This window comes from Hylobates moloch, unplaced genomic scaffold (genome assembly GCF_009828535.3).
Source record: "Hylobates moloch isolate HMO894 unplaced genomic scaffold, HMol_V3 SCAFFOLD_13, whole genome shotgun sequence".
In the NCBI taxonomy this organism is placed as follows: domain Eukaryota; kingdom Metazoa; phylum Chordata; class Mammalia; order Primates; family Hylobatidae; genus Hylobates; species Hylobates moloch.
Window position 1 is genome coordinate 15,596,320 of NW_026652288.1, and position 22,522 is coordinate 15,618,841.

The 22,522-nt window shown below is 45.1% G+C and overlaps 1 long non-coding RNA gene across 1 annotated transcript in view; it reads left to right on the forward strand.

Moving 5' to 3' along the window:
• Positions 1-9,546: 9,546 nt before the first annotated feature.
• Positions 9,547-22,522, forward strand: part of LOC116480383 (uncharacterized) — a 35,179-nt gene continuing 22,203 nt past the window's right edge. The window contains exon 1 of the long non-coding RNA XR_004251279.1: positions 9,547-9,797. This is a non-coding gene — a long non-coding RNA (uncharacterized LOC116480383). The remainder of the gene's footprint in view (positions 9,798-22,522) is intronic.

Below are 22,522 nucleotides of genomic sequence, written 5' to 3' on the forward strand. Positions count from 1 at the left end.
TCAGACCAAATTTGTCTCCAATAAATGAAACAGCTCATTTTGCAAATGAGTAAACTGAAACTCAAAGAATTAAACTGGCATGTCCCGGGTCATGCAGCAGGTTCATGGTGGGGCTGGTAGAGCAGCCCAGCTCCCCTGACTCCTCTACTCCCTACACCTCTTCTATTGATTCATTCAGCACAAACCTGTGCCAGGTACTGTGTAAGATGCCGAGGATTAAAAAGACAGAAGAGGCTGGGCGCGGTGGCTCACGCCTGTAATCCCAGCACTTTGAGAGGCTGAGGTGGGCGGACCATCTGACATCAGTAGTTCAAGACCAGCCTGGCCAACGTGGAGAAACCCCATTTCTACTAAAAATACAATCATTAGCTGGGAGTAGTGGCAGATGCCTGTAATCCCAGCTACTTGGGAGGCTGAGGCAGGATCATTGCTTGTACCCGGGAGGTGGAGGTTGCAGTGAGCTGAGACCGTGCCATTGCACTCTAGCCTGGGTGACAGAGTGAGACTCTGTCTCTAAATAAATAAATAAATAAAAAGGCAGAAGACCAGGCTCTGTGTCAGAGGAGCTGAGAGTTTTGCTGGGAGGCCAGAAGTAAACAAATAATTACAGAAGTGTGGAATGCTGTGATGGGATGAACTTATGCAAAGGACTTTGGGAAAATGGAGAAGGGGGAATTAATTTAGATTAGGAATCGGGCGGGGGGGCTCTCAGAGGAAGTGGTAATTGAATTTGATCGTGAAGGATGAATCAACTCAGCCCAAATGAATATGGCCAGACTTCCATTATACACTCTGTTGACAGAAGATGCCGGGACAGCTGGGAGGAAAGGGTCTGGAGGCAGGGAGATCAGGGAGGAGGCTCTCGTACTTCTCCAGGTGAGAGAAGACAGCAGCTTGAACCAGCAGGACACTGGCAGGGAAATGTGAAGAAAGGGAAGATTTGAGAAATACCTTGGTCCAAGAGCTGCATCACCCTGTGGTTGGCTGGAGGAGGGTGGGAGATGGAGGGCCTAGGCTGACTCCCAGGGTCCTGACCATCCAGGTATTTGCCTGGATGGTGATGCCATTCACTGGAAAGGAGGACACAAGAGATGATGAGAGAGGTTTTTGGTGAAAAACGGTAAGTTCAGGTTTCAGCTCCCAGCATTCGACATAGGTGGACATGGGTGAGAAATCTAAGAAAAATATTCAGCAAACAGTTGAACTGAAGGTTTTTAAATATAGAAGAGAGAAATTGGAGGTGTAGGTGGTTGTCGAAGTCATAGAAAAGGAATGGTATCCATCAGGGGCATGTGCAACAAGAGAAGAAGGTTGAGGGCAGAACCCCGAGGAGCACCAACATGTGGGGGTGGTGAGGAGGGGACGTGTAAAGGTGTCTGCAAAGGAGAACCCAGAGACATAGGAGGACCTGCTCTCAAGGAGAGAAAGTTGATTTCAGAAGGAGGTGATCGTCAATGTGTCTAATGCAGCAGGAAAGTCTAGGAAGGAAAAGACTGGTGAAGCCCATTGCGTCAGGCAATGTGGTGGAGAGTGAACACCAGAAGTCAGTAGAGCAGTGCACCTTTGGGAGCCAACTTGCATGTCATACAGACACTCTCTCTGGCCTTGGGATGAACAGAGGATGCCAATCTGCAAGCCTAGCTCCTAAGGACCCATGGAAGAGCTGACCTAGCAAGCCGGGGGATGGATTCCAGCCCAAGCTGAGGCCAAGCCAGTTTGACTGATGAGGAAATCGTGTCCATTTCTTCTTCTTGACAACTCTATACCCTGGTGAATGTTTTTTCTCCCCACTCTGACTGGTGTACACGTTTATGAGCATCCAGTGCACGATGTTTGCTGCTCTTTCTAGGTGGAGATTCACCAGAATGAGATACTGCAGAACCAGGATTCAAAGGTAAGGCTCACAGTCCACAGAGTTTTAAATTTTTTTAAAATTAATTAATTAATTAATTTTTTTGAGACAGAGTCTCGCTCTGTTGCCCAGGCTGGAGTGCTGTGGTGCGATCTCGGGCTCACTGTAAGCTCTGCTTCCCGGGTTCATGCCATTCTCCGGCCTCAGCCTCCAGAGTAGCTGGGACTACAGGCGCCCACCACCACGCCCGGCTAATTTTTTGTATTTTTAGTACAGACGGGGTTTCACCATGTTAGCCAGGATGGTCTCAATCTCCTGACCTTGTGATCCTCCCACCTCGGCCTCCCAAAGTGCTGGGATTACAGGCGTGAGCCACCGCACCCAGCCATTATTGTTTAACTCTCTAACAAGATCTCCTTCTTGATGGGAAGACTGAGCTAAGCAGTCTCATTTCTTCTTTTCTTGAGTAAATCCACTGGCAAATCTTGTATGTGTGATCTCTAAACCTTGTGTTCGATGAGGACCTTGCATTTATTCTTTGGATGAGAAAAATAAATGGCAAAGATGGGCCCCAGATAGACATGGGGGGTATGTTATACATATTTCTGCTAGTTTATGTAATAAGCCATTTAGGAACCAGACAGATAAAGGATATGTGTATTTTCCACAGATTATTTCCAGATTTTTACTCATTTAATAGTTTCCTATGAGTGTCCATGGTGGGGTGGCTGGAGAGCCAGTCTTGACTTTGACCCAAATGGTTTTTAAACCTTTTCATTAAAATTCTGCTTTTCTAAAAAAAATCGGAGAAGTTTGAATTGTCATGTCAATGAAACAGGACCATTCAAGACTAGAGAAAAGAGACATGAGAATACCCTGTGTGGGAGAGAGAAAAGCATCACAGGTAGTTGGGATAAGGTAGAATTGCAGGTGAGAACTACTTTTGTTGAGCTTCTTGATCCCAAGGCAAGAAGGAAAACGAGCTGGTTGTATAATTGTCTATATTGAAATTACATAAATACAATCAGCAGTGATTTTAGAGATTGTATAATTGTATATTTAGACAAAAGGGTTGGTATGGAGGAAAAGGAGCCCCACCGGCCTCAACACTCCCATCTGCCCCCATGCTGGTCTAGGGCTTCACGAAAAAGTGTAAGTCCCTTTTCTCATTTAGCCACTTCATTTCACAGATGGGGCAACTGAGGCCGAAGAGGTGAATACATTTGCTCCATGTCATTCAGTTAATTGGTGGGTGAACTGGGACTAAATTCTGAATCTTCTGCCTGCTTTTCTATCTATAGCCATTTTATGAGTCTTCAAGAAAATCTATTATTTAAGGTTTAATTCTTATTAAATCCACTAAACATTGGCCAATCTCATCATTCAGAGGTAGGTCCTATTAACATTCAGACACACACAAACACACACACAATTTATAGGTTATATATCCATTTATTTTTGCTTTTCTTGACTTAACATTATATCATAGTTTCTCATATTATTACACATTTTTCTTTGACTGTGATTTTTAATATTTATATCAGGTATTGCTGGGTGCAGTGGCTCATGCCTGTAATCCTAGCACTTTGGGAGGCCGAGGCGGGTGGATCACTTGAGGTTAGGAGTTCGAGACCAGCCTGGCCAACATGGTGAAACCCCGTCTCTACTAAAAATACAAAAATTAGCCAGGCATGTTGGTGGGCACCTGTAGTCCTAGCTACTCGAGAGGCTGAGGCAGGAGAATTGCTTGAACATGGGATGCAGAGGTTGTAGTGAGCCGAGATTGTGCCACTGCACTCCAGCCGGGCAGACAGAGAGAGACTCTGTCTCAAAAAAAAAAAAAAGAAGATATTATCATACGGATATATTATATAATAAACTATTGGAAGGATTGGCTGTCTTTTATCCCCAGGTAAAATCTGTTTAAAGGCATGCATCTCTGCCCAGCCTTCTGGGAAAAACAACCCCAGGAAAATTTTCCAACTCTGAAAGCTCGGTTCACCTTCCACATAGTGATATTTGAGACGATGACCTGTAGCTTCTGAATTCCAGGGAGTAGCTTCCATTATTTCAATACTTTCGGCCAATGTCTTCCCACGGCTTTGTTTCCACAACCACGGCTTGGCTTGCTGTCTGGGCTGGAAGCACTCAGTGCTTCCTCACTCAGCTGAGGAGCAAGGGGAAAGCCACTGACTTATCCAGCATCAGCGGAATCTCCGAAAGAGTTGGGCATTGACCAAAGAGGACGTAGGTTCTTTGGGATTTAGAAGGGCTAACATAAAATCAATTCCTACAAGACTAACAAATTGGGAAAGAATAAGGAATGGTGTTCAGAAAGATGCCCTCAGTCATGGCCAGGCCTGAAAGCACCTCCGAATCATCAGAGAAAAATTGCATTGCTGCCAGGGTGGTTATAATGTCAGGTTCTGTTTATGACGTCTGGATGTCTTGAAAATTAATCATTTAAGAAAAAACATTATTTATTTACGATCCATAATCTACTCCCCTGCTCTATCCCTCCCCACCTCCTTAAAGGCAACACATTTTGGCACTTTAAGTTGGTTTTTCCGTTTTCTACATGCTTCTATTGGTATTTTTAGGTTTATTAATGCCAGGCATTGTGTATATTGACTGCAGGTGCACTTCTGGCGGATTAACATGTGTTACTGATTCTTTTTGTTTTTTGAGACAGAGTCTTGCTCTGTCACCCAGGCTGGAGTGTGGTGGTACAATCATGGCTCACTGCAGCCTTGACCTCTTGGACACAAGTGATCCTCCTGCCTCAGACTCTGGAGTAGCTGGGACCACAGGTGCATGCCACTATGAACAGCTAAGTTTTTTATTTTTTAAATTTTTTGAAGGGACGGGTTTTGCTATGTTGCCCAGGCTGATGTCAAACTCCTAGTCTTGAGCAATCCTCCCACCTTGGCCTCCTACAGTGTTGGAATTACAGGCATGTGCCACTGTGCCTGGCTGTATTGCAGATTCCTGATGGAGCACCAGAATGCAGAGTGAGATATTACAGAACCAGAATCCAGGAAAGAATACTTAACCATCACACGACTTGAGTAGACTTGAGGAGTTCAATCTCTCCTAACTATTCCCCTCACTTCCTCTCTTTCTATTCTCCCCGTAATGCTTACTTTACAATTTGAAATTAAATGGATAGTATTTACATTTTTACTATGAAAATATTGTTCACCAAAGAACCAAGTACTGTATGAGTACCTCCCTTTTTAAATAGAATATTTTTGTTTCTTTTGGAGCTAATAATTTCTTCATTTGTTTCTCTTTTGACTTGAATAGTACTATGTACATATTTTTCTTTTTAATTAAGGCTTGTGAATCATTTTCTTTTGCCAGTGCTTCTATAAAGCAGATAATCTGCCAGTTGCATTTTCCCACCTGTAAAACTCCCTCCCATAGCGCTCCATCTTCTGCTCTGGTTCTGAATGACTGTTTTTTGAGCCTAATATGCAGCTGTCGTCCTGGGATGTGGTAGACTGCTTGTTAAACATATTCACTGCACCTTCTTGCACGGGGATTATATTTCTGTGTCCCATTGATACCTGGCTTTGTCACGCAATTTGCTTTGGCCAATGAAATGTAAGTAGAAGTGTAAGTAGTGTGTATCACTCTGGAGAAGGAACTTTAGAACCAGGAAATGGTTTATCATAGTCTCTTTTATTCTCTGCCATGACAGTTGTCAATGTTTCAGATAGAGAATGCTACGTCAAGTCAGATCTGGGGTAAAGAGGACATGGAGCAGGGCTATAGCCAATCCACAATAGACATGTAACAAGAAGAGAGCCTCTGTAGTTGTATGCTACAGCCTGACCTGGCCTATCTTGTTTAGGCCACACAACTGATGATTGTAGCCTTTCTGCTTTGGCAGTTGCTATGTTCTGAATGTTTGTGTCCCTCCATAACTTGTATGTTGAAATCTAATTCCCAATGCAATGGGGTTAAGAAGTGGGGCCCTTAGCAGGTGATTAGGTCATGAGGGCAGAGCTCTCAGGAATGAGATTAGTGCCCTTATAAAAGGTCCAAAGGAGCTAGTTAGTACCTTTCACCATGTGAGTATACATAGAAGGCACCATCTATGAGGAATGGGACCTCGCCACCCATTGAGTCTGTTGGTGCCTTGATCTTGGACTTCTCAGCCTCCAGAACTGTGAGCAACAGATTTCTATTGTTTATAACTTACCCAGTCTAAGGCATTTTGTTATCGCGGCCCTAACATACTACGACAGCTGGTCTGTTCCTAGCTTGCTTGCTTGTTTATGTACTGTTTAATCTATTGTTTTGATGGAGCATAACCTATTCCAGCTTCCTAACAAATGGTGCACAGAACATAAAACTTGTGAGTTCTTGCCTAACTAAAATTTCCTTTCTTCTATCTTCACGTTATTTAGCTAGTTTGGTTGGGTATAGTGGTCTATGTTAAAATTACTTTTAGAATTTTGAAGGTGTGGCTTCTTTGTTTTCTAATATTCTGTGTTGCTGTTGAGAAGTCTGATGCCATTTTGATCCAAACGTTGGAAGAGAATTTTAATTTTTTTCCATAGAGGCTTTAAATTTTTTCCTTATCCCAATGTGTTGAAATTTTTCTCTGATATAACTTTCTATGGCTGTTTTCTCATCTTTTTTTTTCCTGTATACTTTCAACCCTGGAACTCATGTTCTTTCCTTCTAGAAAATTTTTTCAAAAATAACGATTATGTCTTTGATAATTTCTCCTCTCTGTTTTATCTTTCTGTAATTAGCATTAGTCAGACGTTAGATATTCTGGATTGATCCTGACATTTCATCTTTTCTTTCCCATGTTCCAACTCTTTGTTATTTAAAAAAAGGATATTTGAAGATTCCTTATTTTCTGGTCTTTCTATTAAGTTTTCTATTTTAGCTGTGTTGTCTAATTCACAGCAATTTACAAGAGAATGCAGAGGAGATGACTTTGGGGATTTAATTTATGACATTTAGATTTAAAATTTGCATAAACCTTGAAATTGCTGACGTTGGTGTCTTCCACTTTGCAATATCACCTGCAGTTCACAGATGAGGATGATAATTTCCAGAAAAGAAAATGACTTAAAGTAATAGCACGTCCTCCTAATTCCAGGTCAGCTTCTTTCCACTCCCAATGTTGTGCCTTTTCATCTTACTGTAGCTGAAACTTTATTTCAATTCTAATAAAGGACACTTTTAAAATTAGCTTCTGAATGGAAGGAAGCAATGAAGATTGGTTAGGGCATCATTGAAAAGCAGGCACTTGGCCAGGTGTGGTGGCTCACGCCTGTAATCCCAGCACTTCGGGAGGCCAAGGCGAGCAGATCACAAGGTCAGGAGATCAAGACCATCTTGGCCAACACGGTGAAACCCTGTCTCTACTAAAATACAAAAAATTAGCTGGGCATGGTGGTGAGTGCCTGTAGTCCCAGCTACTTGGGAGGCTGAGGCAGGGGAATTGCTTGAACCTGGGGGATGGAGGTTGCAGTGAGCCAAGATCGCACCACTGCACTCCAGCCAGGCAAAAGAGCAAGAAAAAGAGAAAGAAAAAAAAGAAAAAAGAAAAGCAGGCACTTATGCAGTGGTGAGCTAGCATAACCCGGGGCTGAGATGAAAATCCGGTGCCTCTCTGGCTCTGACTCACATGGGATCTGTTGAGTTGTTTCATTTTTGTAGACGTTGGTTTCTTCATCTACAAACTGAGGAGGTGGGAGTAGGTCATTGCTCTTCAAACTCTTGAGGTTCCATGGGGTGCCTAGGGCCTCAAGGGCTTGGGGAGGGGGCGGAACGAGGGAAAGGGAGGTGGGGCTCTGGGTCCTTGCTCAGCTTCACCTGAACAGTTCCACTTGGTACCGTTTTATGTATTTGGTTTTTGTGTAGGCTTTTGTTGCTAAAAAAGGTTTTGTGACTAAATGTTTGGGAATCACTTGAACAACCTTCTGTAGGTTTTCTTTGGGCATTGTGCTTTTCCAGTACTCTGATTAGAGATGTTCTTTCAGGCTCTCAACTTTGACTGGCTGAAACTTATAGGCTATCAAGCTCTCTGGCATTCCTATAAATTAGGATGCATGTAGAGATAATTACCATTCTGGAATTCTAAGCCCTGGAATCCTGGTGAATTCTTTTTTTATTATTTTACTTTATTTTATTTATTTACTTTTCTGAGATGGGGTCTGGCTCTGTAGCCAAGGCTGGAGTGTAGTGGCATGATCTCTGCTCACTGCAACCTCTGCCTCCTGGGCTCAAGTGATCCTCCTACCTCAGCCTCCTGAGTAGTTGGGACTACAGGTACATGCCACCATGCCTGGCTAATTTTTGTATTGTTTGTAGAGATGGGCATTTTGCCATGTTGCCCAGGCTGGTCTTGAACTACTGAGCTAAAGTGATCTGCTCACCTCAGCTTCCCAAAGTACAGGGATTATGAATACTAGTCAATTCTTAAACTGTCTTTCAAATCAATTGTCTCACTGCAGACACTGTCACTCAATACATATTATCAACGCCAACACAATGGGAAACTGGATCCTGCCATTTTCTTGATTAGATAGTAGAGACAGGCTGGATCCTGCCATTTTCCTGATTAGATAGTAGAGACAGGCTAAAGTAGAGTCTTAGCTGTCATTCTGCTGTCGGGGTCCTGCTTCCCTCCACGGAGAGTCAAAGTATGGATGTCAGGCCAGGCGCAGACACAGGCTCAATGCCTTTTGTCCCCTTGGCTCTGGAGAGGGACAGAATAGACCAGCTTGTAGTCCCTTGCCCTTGGGAAGGAAACTGGTTTTCTGCTCTGTTCAACCGTGTTTACTAATCATTAAAGGAAACAATAGATGTAGGCCAAATGCTGGTATCAGATGAGGGGGTTGAGAGTGAGCAGATCAGTGTCGGAGCCTGGGATTAAGGAAGTCAAGGTCAGCAGTGGATTCCTCGGAGGCCCAGAGAAATGGCTTGTTCAGGGCACATCTGCTACCTGGGGTGGGGGAGGCAGAGATTCCCTTCAAGATGAATCGCATTCGCCTTAAAATTAGAATGCCCTGCCTAGAAAGCCCGTAGAGATTATGTGATTAAACCTCCTTATCTTACACATGGAAAAACTAAAACCTATAGAAGGGACACCTCTTGCCTGCGGTCACCCACAATTAATGTTTTATTCCTCCCAGTCCACACTTGTGCAGTCCTCACGTATCTCTGAACAGGGACTGGGTACTTAAATTAGGTAACTGGCAAGGAGGTTTTTTTGAGGAGGGAAGGTGAGGGGATTTTTCGACCTTGTGCCATTGCTTGAGAGGCAGAAGCCAACACACCATTAGTTAAACCCAGACCAAATTCATCAGATTGTGAGACTCTAGACCCCACACCTGTCTAAGGACTGCAAAGAGCAGTCAGTGTATATGAGAATTCCCTCCTGCCTCCTATGATTCTCAGCCCTCACCAGCCTGGGCCCATTGGTAAATTTATCTTGAGTTAAAAATACCGCTACTACCACCGGCGCACGCCAAATACAGAGTCCTTGAGACACCTATGCACTGAAGCACCTACGTGGTGTTTAGCACTGATACAGTACTCTGCCCTTTCTGAGCCTGATAGTCTGGCTGTCTGATAGCAGGGAACCCACGGATACCATCTACTTCCGTAAAATTCGTTCAATTAATGAGCATCCACCGGGAGAAGAAGGATCATTTTCAGCCTCCCTGACCACAGGCTTTGGTTTCAGGACAATGCAGATTGGGCAGCAGATCAAATAAAGCCATCACCAGCCCATAGGACAGTCTCAAGGGGGTTAACTGTCCCTGTCCTCTACAAATGTTGCTGGGGAGCAATTTGCCCTTGAATCCTCCATACTGTCCCTAAATTGACAATTTCATTTCCTTCCAATCCCACCCCCCGCCCTGAAGATCTGCTGAAGCTGCGAGTTCCATGTGAGAAGGCAGGAGGATAATAGGTGAGTTCCATCCATCCATCAGCCGTAATGGTCGTCGCAAACACTCCACGCCTTTTGTCTGCTGGTTTCCCTGAGGATGCAGGCTAGGGACCTGGGGTATTTACACTGCCTTTGTGTGTGTGGTTTTTAAATCAGCCCGCTTGTTTACTTCCCAGCCTTTACCCAGGCTGTTTACTACCTTTGGAGGGGCCAGGCCACTAAGTCAACATGCATTAAGACCCAACATCAAAATGTCATAATGCGAATGAGCAGAATTCTGAAAGGCCAGGGACATTGGCTGCTCTGTTGGGTCCTGTTTAGTCTGAGGGTAATGAAGAGCTCACAGATGACCTGATTTCATTAAACTAGGTCAGACTCAGCTGAAAAGCGGCTATGACTCTCACCCAGTTATATAGCCAGCTCTTCCTCTCTCCCTGCCTCCCTCCGCCCCCACCCCCACCTCGGGTCTTGAATGCTTTCTGGGAATTAACGCTGAGTTTTGTCAATACAGTAGCTAAATCTCCATGGAATAATTGGACCTTTCCCTTCGGCTTCTGTTTGTGCAGTGGCGAGGCCAGGCATGGGAGAGAAGGGGGTGGACTTTAACGCAGCACGTATGATTCAGTTGTAGCAGTTTGCTTTTGAGCCACATATTCTGAGTTACAGCATCTTATCTGAGGGCTGTATTGACGGAAGCAGCTGAACTGACTCAAAGAGGAGTTATCATGCAAACAAGGCTTTCAATGTGTCCAGGCTCACCAGCAACACACAGGCCCTGTGCATCTTCAGAAGGCTCCCAGTGGGGAGTAGGAAAGGGACCAGGCAGAGGGTGGAGGCAGGAAGGAGTGGTGTCTGAAGGCTGCTGAGGGAGGAGAGGTGGTCTTCCCCCATCCCTCCTTGCCAGGGAAAGACTGAGTCTGTGGTGGGCATCCAGGCAGGCAGAATTCACTTCATCCACACAGAAGAAAGTGTTTCTAACAATTAAAGCTGTCTGAAGATTGGATGGGCTGTCAGATGAGCTCACTTATACTTTATTAAGCATCTACTATGTCTCAGACTTTATGCTGGGGACCTTGCTCTGAGCTCTGCAACATCTCAGTTCACAAGAGATGAGAAAACCGAGGTTTAGAAGTAAGTTACTTATGTAAGGTACCAAAACTAATATGAGGCAGATACAGGATTTGAACCCAGATCTTTCTATGTCCATGCTTCTTCCACCGCTCCCTCTGCCCCCACCTCTTGTTCAGGACACATGGCGGATGGCTTATTTTTGCTCCATGATGTCTGAGGCCTTAGCTCTGAGACTCAAAAGTTGGGGGCTGAGATCACTGAAGGCTTGCTGCATCACATGCCTGATGGTGAATGCTGGCTATTGGCTGGGGGTCTCGGTTCCTCTCTACATGGACTTCAGTGTGTGGACTCTCCATGTGAGTTGCTTGGGCTTCCTCACAGCATGGTGGCTGGGTTCCAAGGGTGAGCATCCCAAGAGAGAACATAAAGTTGGAGCACTTTTTTCAGTCTATTCTTGAAAGTCACACAGTGTCACTTCTGCAAATTGGTATTAGATAGCATTCATTAGAAGCAAGTCACTAAACCTGCCTCATGTTCCAAGGGGAGGGAAATTAAACTCAATCTTTTTTGTGTGTGTGTTTATGATAATACCTTTAAAAAAATTTTCTGATTATAAAAGTAATGCATGAGTAAGGCAAAAACTCCAAACATTATGATGTAAGCGTATGACACCCTTATGCTAAATTCCCAAACAAAAGAATCATATGTGTTGTTTTCTTATTGCTTTTTGTGTATTACTATTGCTTTTTGAATATTACTATTTGTACTAGGGTTCTCTAGAGGGACAGAACGAATAGGATTGAAGTATATATGAAGAGGAGTTTATTAAAGAGTGTTGACTCACACGATCACAAGGTGAAGTCCCACAATAGGCCATCTGGAACCTGAGGAACAAGGAAGTCAGTCCAAGTCCCAAAACCTCAAAAGGAGGGAAGCCAACAGTGCAACCTTCAGTCTGTGGCGAAGGCCTGAGAGCCCCTGGAAAACCACTAGTGTAAAATCCAAGAGTCCAAAAGCTGAAGAACTTGGAGTCTGATGTTCAAGGGCAGGAAGCATCCAGCACAGGAGAAAGATGAAGGCCGGAAGACTCAGCAAGTCTGCTCTTTCCATCTTCTCCTGCCTGCTTTATTCTAGCTGTGCTGGCAGCTGATTAGATGATGCCCACCCAGATCAAGGGTGGGACTGCCTCTCCCAGTCCACTGACTGAAATGTTAATCTCCTTTGGTAACACCCTCACAGACACACCCAGGAACAATACTTTGCATCCTTCAATCCAATCAAGTTGACACTCAATATTAACCATCACACTATTCTAAGTAGTCGTATGACATGATTAAAGTGGTATTTTGGAAAGATCACTTTGGTGGCAGCAGTAATTAGAGGGAGAGAAACTGAAGTCCAGGAGACTACCAAGGGATTAGCATCATTATTTAACAAATATATGAATACTTTCAATGTTGGCTTACCATAGTCAAATCTGAAGATAATAGGAGACTGCTTTAGGGGAACACAAAAAAAATTAAAGAGGAATAGATGAATTCAAGAGATACTTTCAAGGCAGCTTCATTAGGTTTAGTGACTGGATTGTGATTGGGGCAAAGGAGAAAGAGGGGCAAAAGGTGCCTCGGGATTTCAAGTATGAGTCTTTGAGAGAATCATCCATTATCAGCTCGAGGCAAGTCAGGGATGGAAGCTCAGTTTTGGGGAGAGAGATGAGCAAGATGTATTTGGACTGAGCTGTCAGAAACCACTACGTTTAGGAGCTAAGCAGAGAAGCCACTCAAAGCAATAGGCAAAGAACAGCCAGGTTTGGGAAGACAGAAGCAAGAGCATGCAGACCCAGAGCAGAGGGGAAGAGATTCAGAGAGGGTGGCTACGGTGCCAGGTGCCATAGACATTTCAAAGAGAGTAAGGCTTGGGAAAGGTGGTGAGCATATAGAGGCGAGCAGTCATGGTTGACTGAGCATCCTTGATGCCAGTGAAATGGCAGAGGCAGAATCCAGATTTCAAGGGCAATAAAGAATATAAATAGCTCTAAACTCAATCTTTTGATGAGAGGAGTGGCAAGGTTCTAGAAACACACATGGAACCAGAAGTATTGCTGAGGGCTTTTTGGGAAAATACAACCTAAAACAATGTTCAAAATCCTTAAGCTTGTGTTCTAATATGTAAGAGGCTGAAAGACTACCTCCTAGGGTTGTAGGCTTAAGCCACAGGTTTCCCAGACTTTTCGGATCATGGTGCTCCTAGGCCGAAAAAATACATAACCGTTCTGTTTAAGAGGTTATATATAAAAAAAACCCCAAATATCTCCTAATGAATTAGTAGCTATTTGAAATAATACCAATAAATGGAAAGAAAAGTACTGTTTTTATTTCTTTCACAAATAACTGCAGCTCACAGGATGTGTGAGCCAGTCGGGCACTATGCACCTTCTCAGATCTTGGAATCTGATGGGCCGCTATCACCTTCACCTCCCGTTCCACATTGGTTTTCACACTGCACGTGCCTGTTATCCCCGCAACCACCTCAAACTCAGCTTTGCAAGGATATGATGTCCTTGAAAGGGATGCAGCACAATCTAATGCTGAAATGGTGAGCAGCCTGGAGCTCAGAGCTGTATGTTGCCCTTTGGGTGTTGGGCATGGCTTCTACATTTAAAATACTCTTCAGGCTGGGCATGGTGGCTCACGCCTGTAATCCCAGCACTTTGGGAGTCTGAGGTGAGTGGATCACCCAAGGTCAGGAGTTCAAGACCAGCCTGACCAACATGGTGAACCCCATCTCTACTAAAAGTACAAAATTAGCTGGGCATGATGGTCCTTACCTGTATCCCAGCTGCTTGGGAGGCTGAGGCAGGAGAATCGCTTGAACCCGGGAGGTGGAGGTTGCAGTGAGCTGAGATTGCACTATTGCACTTCAGCCTGGGTGACAGAGTAAGACTCTGTCTCAAAAAAAAATAAAAGCCTTCCTAGTATCCTAGAGTGCTACCCAATGTAAGATGAAATTTTACATGAACTGGAAACAATTAGAATGAACCCACCCAACCACCACACCAAAATAGTTTCTGCAACTCCCAAAGTTAAGTGAACCTAGAACATTGACATATTTTCCAAAGCAATTTCTTATTTAGCTCAGAACTTTATGTGTGACCTCAATAAGGTCATTTTATGGCTCTTAGTTTCTTTAAATAGAGCACCAAAGTTGTAAAAAGGCGTATTTTTTCTCTAAGGTTACTTAGCAAATTACAAATGAAAGAGGAAATATACATGCGACTAGAGAGTTCATCACCTTACTGCACTAGAAAATATGGCCCAATTTCTCTCTTTCTTGTTCATAATTCTCAGACAAGACAATAGGAATCATGTGATGTGACTGAGAAATTGGGCCACTTAAAAATAGAAGGTGCACTTCACCAAGTTCATTAGAAAGTGGAAGTTTCATTGTTGATTGCTGTTCATTTATCTCTGCCTGCCACATCTGTGAGGGAGTGGGGCAAGAGACAATTGCAGATTCTGAGGGCTGGAGCCCCCCCACCCACCTCGTTCTGTTTCCTGGCCTGGCTGAGCAGCAATGCCCAGGAGCTCACCTGAGCCCTGTGCACTCTCTCTTGGTCCTCAGGGAACTCTCTTCTCTGGTTGGCAGCAGTTTTAGTTGGGATAAAACTCTAGCTGGCTCCTCTTTCCTCCCAATGGGAGTGCTCAACGTCAGCTTTTCTAAATGGGAAACGAAGGTCTCCAGCCTCACGTATGCAACATAGTGTCTGTATTTTTGCCCTTGTAGAGTTCTGAAGGTCTTAACAAGCCTTGCCTGCATAGCAGCTGGCAGGTGGGAAAGGAGAGAGGCCACACTGAGGCCTGCCAGTTTCATAAATGGAACTGAGTCCCCCCCTCACCAGCTCAGAGTGAGCACCCACCATGGGTCCAGCAATGCCTGGGGCCCCAGATCTAGAAAGCACGATGATATACACTTGCAGGCCTTGCAGGGTTCCCAGGACAGAGGGTCCAAGGAAGGCCAGGCCAGGCCCAGAACTCCCAGACCTGATTCCCTCTGATGGTGGTCAATATTCTTCACATTAGGGTTTGCAAATTGTTTCATTTAACCAGGTATTCTCACCTCCTCCCCACTTTTTTTTCTTCCACTTTCAATTTTTATTTTAGAATCAGGTGGTACATGTGCAGATTTGTTGCAAAGGTATATTGTGTGAGGCTGAAGTTTGGAGTACAAATGAATCCGTCACTCTGGTAGTTTTTTTTTTTTTTTTTTTTTGAGATGGAGTCTTGCTCTGTCGCCTAGGCTGGAGTGCAGTGGCAGGATCTCGGCTCACTGCAAGCTCTGCCTCCTGGGTTCATGCCATTCTCCTGCCTCAGCCTCCCGAGTAGCTGGGACTGCAGGCACCCGCCACCACGCCTGACTAATTTTTTTGTATTTTTAGTAGAGACGGGGTTTCACCGTGTTAGCCAGGATGGTCTCAATCTCCTGACCTCGTGATCCGCCCGCCTTGGCCTCCCAAAGTGCTGGGATTACAGGCATGAGCCACCGTACCCAGCCTCTAGTAGTTTTTTTCCACCCTTGCCCTCCTCCCTCCCTCTCACCCCTTGTATCCTCCAGTATCTATTGTTCCTATTTTTGTGTCCATGTGTACCCAATGTTTATCTCCCACTTATAAGTGAGAATATGGGGTACTTGGTTTTCTGTTCCTGTATTAATTCTCTTAGGATAATGGCCTCCAGCTGTATCCATATTGCTGCAAAGGATATGATTTCATTCCTTTTTACAGATGCATACTATTCCATGGTGTATATGTATCACATTTTCTTTATCCAATTTACCATTGATGGGCACCTGGGTTGATTCCATGTCTTTGCTGTTGTCGCATCTTTGTTTTACAGATAAACAAGGCCCTGAGAGGAGAAGTGGTCAGACTGCACTAGGACCCTTTCCTGTCTTAGTGGGTGATCTGTCCTTTGTACCAGATCCCTTCCTTCAATGGTATAGGAAGAGGATGTGTGTCCTAAGCCTGGGCTTCCCCTGCAGAGAGTGCTGAGTTTGGGATGGGCAGGCACATTTGGGCCAGGCTGTTCCCCCTGATGTTATCACAGAAGCCATGGTTCTGCTTATACCCTATGATTCCCTCTGAGTTGAGGCCAACTGAACAGCAGACACAGAAGCCAGCAGATGCAGGTTCGGTCTCAGCCTTGCTGCTGATGACGGTGGCATTCAGAGCTCCGTGGCTGGAGCCTGGCTTCCTCATCCCCCACCTTCCAAGTTTATACTTTGAGACAACCTGCCCGAGGAAGTGCCAGGGGCCACCGAGCTGTCCTGTTTTCCCTTGTTTCTGCCTCACCCTGTCTAGCCCATTTGTTGGAAACATGAGAGATGAAGCTCCCGTTCTATGTGCAGCAGGTGGGCCAGGCCCTGACCTTTGAATGCTCATCCTACAGGTGCATGGGTAGATAGACCACCCCAGCTGGCCAGGCAGACCCCCGGAGGGCCAAGCCACTCAGCCTGCCTCACAGTCAGGTAAGCCTGGCTCCTTCCTTAGCATGAGTGGCGAGTGGCAGAGGGCCCCAGTGTCTCACCTCCTCATTGTTCCCTTTTGGGAGAGAATGCACAGGTTCCCCCAATGGCCACCAAGTAGGGGGCAGCCTCTGATTTTGCCTTTAGTTTACCCTAAGCTGAGGGGCCTCATGCCATGTGACCTGTGCACACGGGGTGCCCCAGCAGTGTAGACTGCATAGCCCATGGTGCTGACTTGAGCTGTGGTGGAAGAAGCCCAAACCACAAGTCAACTCACAAAGAGCTGATTCTTCACTGCTGTCCAGGGCTGTGGCATTGGGGAACCCACCCAGCAGGTGCAGCAGTTTGTCCCGAGAGCAGCTGGCCCCACCTGCTCTCCAGGTGGACTTTCAAGCCTCAACTCTTGCAAAATGGCTTGTCAATGGGACACGCCCACTGGGTCCCCACCTGGTGTTCTTTTGGACAATTAATCTTAGGGCAGCTGGCGAAGGAGCCTTGGAGAGCGGGAGCACAGGGTGGGGTGAGGTGAGGGTGGGAGGAGAGTGTTAGAATCGCTCATTTGAGAGTTTTTTTTGTTTTGTTCTGTTTTGTTTGAGATGGAGTTTCACTCTTGTTGCCCAGGCTGGAGTGCAATGGTGCGATCTTGGCTCACTGCAACCTCCGCCTCCTGGGTTCAAGCGATTCTCCTGCCTCAGTCTCCCTAGTAGCTGGGATTACGGGCAGATGCCAAGATGCCCAGCTAATTTTTGTATTTTTAGTGGAAACAGGGTTTCACCATGTTGGTCAGGCTGGTTTCAAACTCCTGACCTCAGGCAATCTGCCTGCCTTGGCCTTCCAAAGTGCTGGGATTACAGGTGTGAGCCATGGCACCCAGCCCATTTGAGGGATTTTAAGATATGTATGTCTGCACCAGCCCCTTCCACTGCCTGAAAATGAAGCTAGGCCAGGTTACTATTAGAATATCTAAGAAGGGGGATGTTCTACAGAGTGTTTTTTACCTTCTAGGTTAGAAACAGAAAACAGAGTCTTGAGGACATCACTAGGAGACTGGTAGCTTTCTCTTGGTTTTGCTTTTGCTACTCTTTCTAGGTTCTCCTCATTTGGCCCATTTCTAAAATACAGGATCCTGCTGCTGAATGACTCCCCCAGGACGCGATGACCTCCATCCTCTTCCTCCTTTTGCTCCCCCTCTTCCCTCGACCTCAGCTAAAAATACAACGCTATGCCAGGGTAAGAGAGGATCTTTGTGTTTTATAGTTGAGGAAACTGAGGCCCAGAGTGGGGAAAGAGGCAAGAGGCCTCTTGGGCATTCTAGGTGTGCACTGATAGATCCAAAATGAATTTGTAGAAATTGAATTTCGGCATAGAGAGAAATAAGCATTTTCTGAGTCACAGCATCCTTATGTAGGAGGCAATGTCCTTGGTGCTGTCCTGGTCCAGTTATGGTACATGGAGCCTGTACCATGTGAGGGATGTGGTGTGTGACTTATCTCCCAGGTTGTTCTTCTATAAAATGGGGGTATTTTCTTGTCTATGTCACAGGACTCTCCCCAGCAGTAAGTGAGCTGGTGTATGGAAAAGGGCTATGATTGGACCTGGTGCATTAAGACACACCATTCATTCATTTCCAAAGGGTAGCAGACATGGTAGTTAGGATGTGTGTTCTGGAGCTACACCATCTGGGTTCTGATCCTAGCTCTGCACTTTACTAGCTGTGTGACCTGAGGTGAGTTATTTTCCCTCTCTGGTCCTCAAATGTCTTGTCTATAAAATGAGGATAATAATCGTATCACCTCAGAGGGTCAGTATGAGGATCAAATAAGTAAACCACCAAGAACAGTGCCTGGCACATAAGTTCTCAATAAATGTGAGCTGCTATGATAAACATTATTATGGGCAAACCATGAGTGTTATTATTTTAATTGTTGTTCCATCTTCCAGAGTCTCAGGGGCTCTAAGTGATGATGAAGGCAGATTCCTAAAGAAAGTTAGGATTGATGAAAAATCCCCCCAGCTCACCATTAATGGGGATGTCCAGGGAGATATTGAACAATTATTTTTTCTGAGATGCTAACAAGAGGACTCTTGCATGAAAGGATAACTTAGAGCTAATTTCCCCTTCAAAGACTCTATGTTTCAAAAACAACACTGAATTTTTCAGGTACTTAAACAAATGGGTAAGGGGCTGGGCACAGTGGCTCACGCCTATAATCCCAATGCTTGGGGCCAGGAGTTTGAGACCGGCTTGGGCAACATAGCAAGACCCTCATCTCTACAAAAAATTAAAAAAAAAATTAGCTGGGCATGGTGTTAGGTGCCTGTAGTCCTAGCTACTCAGGAGGCTGGGTTGTAAGGATCACTTGAGCCTAGGAATTTGAGGTTACTGTGAGCTATGACTGTATCACTGCGCTCCAGCCTAGGCTACAGAGTGAGATCCTAGCTCTTTATATATATATATATATATAATATATATATAATAAAAAGGGCAAGAAGGCATTGCATCTCCTTTTAAAGAAGTTGATCTTTATCTTCTCCCACTTGGTCATTCAATGCTTTCAGAATACCTTCTATGTGACAGACACTATATAGGCACTTGGGACCAGAGTTAGATGAGATGCAACTTTTGCCCTCAAGAGAGAGAGACATACAAGCCTATGTTTTTAGGATATGGTATTGGGTACAACGAACCTATCAGGTGCAGTGTGGGCAAAGGGTGTTCTGTGACTACTTCTGGGGAATTCTGACCGAGAAGTCTTCCGAGAAAGAAAACCACTAGTCCTGGGTTCCAAAAGAGAAGTGGGAGTGCCCCAGGCAGGTAAGAGGAGAAGGACATTCCCAGAGGAGGAAACACCATCTTCTCTCTTCCTCCCTGATGGCGTTATGAGATGGAGACCATGATGGCAGTTTAAGTGCTTTGCAAAATAGCAGATGAGAAGGGTTATCGACAAGCCAACAAGTGTGCCTCTGACTTTGCAAGAAGCTGCTGGCCCTGGTTTTGGGAGCCACCAGCATGTCTGAGGTCTGCTGTTAATGATTTCAAAGCTGAGGGTTTATGCCTAATATCAGACATCCCCTCCCTGAGGGGATACTAGCCAAGATGATCCCTGTGTTTCTGAAATGTAGAAGAAATAAACCTCATTTCCATCTTTACCTCGTTTTTTATAAATGTCAAGAAAGGCCCAACATTGCTCACATCCCCACCGCCAACTCAGATCCATTCAAATCAAAAGAGGAGATCAAATCCCCCACCTTGAAAAGCTTCTGGAATCCAATAGCCTCTGCCCTCCTTGCATCATTGCATCCATCCCCACATCATAGTCAAGTCAGGTGTGAGTTTCAGTTAACCTGGGACAAGGTATTGAAGGCTGAGTGCCTGCCAATTACCTCCATAGAGGCAGAGCCCAGGACCAGAGAATAGAAACAGCCATCATGTCAGGCATGTGTGATTACAGGAGAAAGGAGGAATTCAGGTGGGAGAATTATGGGGAGGGGAGGAGAAAGCAGAGCCTTAGGGATTATGTGTCCCAGTGGCCTTTGTAGGAGGCTGGCTGATCCTGCTCCCTCTGATCTGGTGACCACAGGAGTTGTGCCAGCAAGGCTCAGGACCACAGATGGCTCCAGCCTGGTGCAGTAGAAAAAGCAGAGTATTTGAAATCACCAAGACCTGAGCTAGAGTCACAGCAGGGGCTCTAGTCAGCTGCGTGACTGTTCACAGATGACTTATATAAATCTCAATTTCTTTACTGGTAAAATGAGGCTAATAAAATTTACCTCCAAAGGTAGTGGGGATTAAACAATATAATGAAAATAAAGATGCAGGCACAGTGCTAGCTACAGAGACATAGCAGGTGGTAATCAGTAGATGTTCAGGCATTAAGGAACAGACATTTATTGAACACCTACCAAGAGTCTTACCTATTGGACTGACTGTCCCTGATCATCATTGTCCAAACTTATGTCATTCACTCACTTGATAAACATTTATTGAGATTAAACTATATGTCAAGCACTGAAATATGCTCTGAGGCTGCAGACTTGTAGATAATAGGTGTCTTTGTGGAGCCCACACACTATATCCATGAAGATTCTTTTTGCAGCCTCGTCTATAAAATTGAAACAATGAAAATAACCTAGAGGCCCATCAATAAGGGAATAGTAAAGTAGATGATGGCTGGTCCACTCAAAGGAGTATTCATGTATGGCAACACTGACAATTGCTTATCATATATGAACTGAAATAAGCAGGAAAAGAAATTCTAAGTACAATTAAGCTTCGTTATTCACAGTAGTTATGTTTTATAAGTTTATTAGTCTGTTCTTACTTTACTAACAAAGACATACCTGAGACTAAGTAACTTATAAAGGAAAGAGGTTTAATTGACTCACAGTTCTGCAGGGCTGGGAATGCCTCAGGAAACTTACAATCATGGCAGAAGGAGAAGCAAACACACCCCTCTTCACATGGCAGCAGGAAGGAGAAGAATGAGTGCCCAGCAAAGGGGGAAGCCCCTTATAAAAACATCAGCTCTTGTGAGAACTAACTCACTATCACAAGAACGAGATGGGGGAAACTGCCCCTATGATTTAATTATCTCCACCTGGTCCCTCCCAGGACATGTGGGGATTATGGGAACTATAATTAAGGTGACATTGGGTGAGGAAACAGCCAAACCATATGATTTTGCCCCTGGCCCCTCCCAAATCTCTCGTCCTCATGATTCAAAACACAATTATCCCCTTCCAACCATCCCCCAAAGCTTAACTAATTCCAGCATTAACTCAAAAATCCAAGCCCAAAGTCTCATCTGGGACAAGGCAAGTCCCTTCTTCCTGTGAGCCTGTAAAATCAAAAGCAAGTTAGTTACTTACTAGATATAATGGGAGTACAGGCGTTGGGTAAATACACCCATTTCAAGTGGGAGAAATTGGCCCAAACAAAGGAGTTACAGGCCCCTTGCAAGTACAAAATCCAATAGTGCAGTCATTAAACTTAAAGTTCTAAAATGATCTCCTGGATGTCTCACCTCCAGGTCATGCTGATGCAAGCGGTGAGCTCCCATGGCCTTGGGCAGCTCTGCCCCTGTGGCTTTGCAGGGTACATCCCCCGCTCCCAGCTGCTTTCATGGGTTGGTGTTCAGTGCCTGTGGCTTTTTCAGGAGCATAGTGAAAGTTGTTGGTGGATCTACCATTCTGGGGTCTGGAGGACAGTAGCTGTCTTCTCACAGCCCCACTAGGCAGTTGCTCTAGTGGGGAGTCTGTGTGGGGGCTACAACCCCACATTTTCCTTCTGCACTGCCCTACTAGCAGAGGTTCTACATGAGGGCTCTGCCCCTGCAACAAACTTCTGCCCGGACATGAAAGGCAGTTCCATGCATCTTCGGAAATCTAGGTGAAGGTTCTGAAACCTCCATTCTTGACTTCTGTGTACCCACAGGCTCTACACCACATGTAAGCTACCAATGCTTGGGGCCTGCACCCTCTGAGTCAATGGCCTGTGTTGTATGTTGGCCCCTTTTAGCCATGGCTGGAGCTGAAGCAGCTGGGACTTAGGGCATCATGTCCCGAGGCTGCATAGAGCAGTGGGGCCCTGGGCCTAGCCCAGAAAACCATTTTTTCCTCCTAGACCTCCAGGCTTGTGATGGGAGGGGCTGCAGTGAAGATCTCTGATATGCCCTGGAGACATTTTCCGCATTGTCTTAGTGATTAACATTTGGCTTCTCATTACTTATGCAAATTTCTGCAGCCAGCTTGAATTTCTCCCCAGAAAATGGATTTTCCTTTTCTGTCACATCATCAGGCTGCAAATTTTCCAAACTTCTATGCTCTGCTTCTTGAACACTTTTCCACTTAGAAATTTCTTCTGCCAGATACTCTAAATTCAAGTTCAAAGTTCCACAGATCTCTAGGGCAGGGGCAAAATGCAGCCAGTCCATTTGCATAGCAAAAGTGACCTTTACTCCGGTTCCCAACAAGTTCCTCATCTCCGTCTGAGACCACCTCAGTCTGGACGTCATTGTTCATCTCACTATCAGCATTTTGGTCAAAGCCATTCAAGTCTGTAGGAAGTTCTAAACTTTCCCACATCTTCCTGTCTTCTGAGCCCTCCAAGTCTCTGGAGAGTTCCAAACTTTTCCACATTTTTCTGTCTTCTGAGC